The following is a 2,623-nucleotide window of genomic DNA, read 5'->3' on the forward strand; positions in this document are numbered from 1 at the left end:
TTCGAAAGCAAACACATAAGTCAATCCAACAGTAGCCAATGGAAGTTAGTAATTAAGGCCCAGCTAGGAAGGGCTTTGAAAGATTACCTCGAACATATCCCGGGTACTTCTGATAACTCCAAGTTGGCACCGGTACTGACCAAACCACCTCCAAACGATTCAATCACCGTTCACCAGCCCAACATCCATTTCTTGAGGATGATGGACGCACCCGACTCCTCGGCGGAGGGGGTGTCTTGAGTGCTTGACGCAGTCCGTGAACAGATAGGACTTGATTCGGACACGTATGCCAAAAAACTCTTGATTGCTGGGGGGGACGTGGGGTCAAACCAATTGCTGGAAAGTCTCCAAGTGAAGCGTTTTCCTCCTGTGAAAGGAGTCGAAGGCTTGGATTGGATACTTTCAGTCTTTGGGGGCGCCCACACTACATGGAATGTTGCCAAGGCCATATGGACTCTCCATTGGGGCGATTCGGATGTAAGTGATGACCCTGGCGCCTGGAGGTCATCGTTTGCCATCGGTGGGGAATACAAGAAGCCTGCAAATGCTCAAAGCTTCAATTCAATCATGTGTTTGTTGCATATGGTTCACCAAGCGAACCTAGTCTTTGCAATCACGTTGGTACCAGTCATCGTTTTGCCAAATCCTGAAATGACCCAACAATGAGTTCCTTCGGGCAAGCAGCGAGGTGATGAGCGCATGCAACAACTTGGACCTGACCAAAATGACTGACTGTGAACGACTTTTTGAAAAAGTGTGGGATCAATTTTTTGCTGCCTCGGCGATAGAGAGTGTACGGAATGCGAGAGGTGTCAAGGTGACAATGCAAAAATCAAAAAACAAAAATCACAATCCCCGGGTGCGAAATTCAAAATTCAAAGACAAAACTACAGAAAATACTCAAAAACAGGGATAAAACCCCTGTACTGGAGTAAAAGTCATGGCAGAAACCCCTTTCAGACCAGGTTACGGCCCAAATTTCAGTAGATTTACAACTTGAAACTCGACATTTGTCACCCCATTGTCGCATTGACACAAAAAGTACCAGGAAACCACAAAAGAGGACATCACAAATCAAACATCAAAAAATCAAAAGTCAAAAATCGAAAAACAAATGTCAAAAATCAAAAAACAAATGTCGATAATCAAAAAATGACAATTAACAAACCATAAACAAAGACCCCAAAGATGAAAACTTCACATTAGATCATCAAAAGTGTACAAACCACCTCTCTACCTCTCCACCTCTCAACCAATCACACAACCCACACACCATCACCAATCATCTTAGTCATTCCTCCAACTTTTGTCATAGTCTCCACCCATCCACTTGTTCAACCAAACCTACACTACACTGAAGTTCTTTGATCGTCTCCACTCTTCATCCTAATTTGATTTCCTTCACTCTTCTTCATCCTTCTTTGACCCTCTTCACTCTTCTTCATACTTCTGTGATTGTCTTCACTCTTCTTCATACTTCTGTGATTGTCTTCAATCTTCTTCATCCTTCTTTGATTGTCTTCAATCTTCTTTGATTGTCTTCAATCTTCTTCAATCTTCTTCAATCTTCTTGAATCGGTTTCAATCTTCTTCAATCTTCTTCAATATTCTTGAATCGGTTTCAATCTTCTTCAATCTTCTTCAATCGGTTTCATTGTTCTGCAATCTTCTTCATCACCATCATGAACCGTCCTACTTGTCCCTTATGTCAAAGTACTCTCCGTCAAGGCGAACACAAAATATGTGGACCCTGCCTTGAAAAAATCAATGCGGACCAAAACAAAAAGGTTCCTTCTCCCCCCAGCAGGCACCCACCCAAGCTTCTCAACCCCGCCCTGCCAGTCTCAAGGCCATCAATGCCAAAGCAGCTGTTGCAGCCCGTACCTCAACTTCCACTGGTACTCATGTCCACCAACTTCAAAGCGACAAGTCAACGCAATCTGCTGCCAAGAAACAAGCTAGCAGCAACTGCATGTTTAATGGTCACCCAGCAGCATCTAAACCTCCACCTTTCACTACTCACACTGGCCAAGTGTGCTCTGTAGGATGGATGTTGATATACAAAACCGGCTCTTTTGCTCATGGTCTACTTCGGGGAACTTTCACTGTGGATAGGTCATCGTTGACACTCTTGGACAACACTAAGGAAGGCATCTCGGTTGACTCTCCTCTTTACCCTCAGGCACCCAAAGTTTACAACTCTGAGTATTTCAACCTGGCCAAAACCGGCTGTGGCCGGAAAGCACCCGTGTTCTTACATAACAATGAAGTTTTTGCCAGATATCTTGATGACACTAAAGGAGAACCTAGCCTTGAGCTGATTTTTCTGGCTGACAAATATGTAAAAAATAATCCTTGGCTTCAACCTTCCACCCGTAAGCCGGTACAACCTCAACGACAAGCTAAAAGAAAGGCATCTCAACATTTGACTGATGAGGAGATGTTATTAGCTGATGGAGATGAAGAAGCGAATTATGGTGATAGTGATAGTGAGAGTGATGGTCATCTGCCTTTGAGTGTCAAAATATTCCAGCCAAGCAAGAAGGCCAGGTGTACACCTTCAACTTCAACAAAAGTCACCTCACCACGAGTCACTCAAAAGAAGGCTTCTAATTTTGAAACC

Source organism: Melampsora larici-populina, assembly GCF_000204055.1.
Source record: "Melampsora larici-populina 98AG31 unplaced genomic scaffold MELLAscaffold_131, whole genome shotgun sequence".
NCBI lineage: Eukaryota > Fungi > Basidiomycota > Pucciniomycetes > Pucciniales > Melampsoraceae > Melampsora > Melampsora laricis-populina.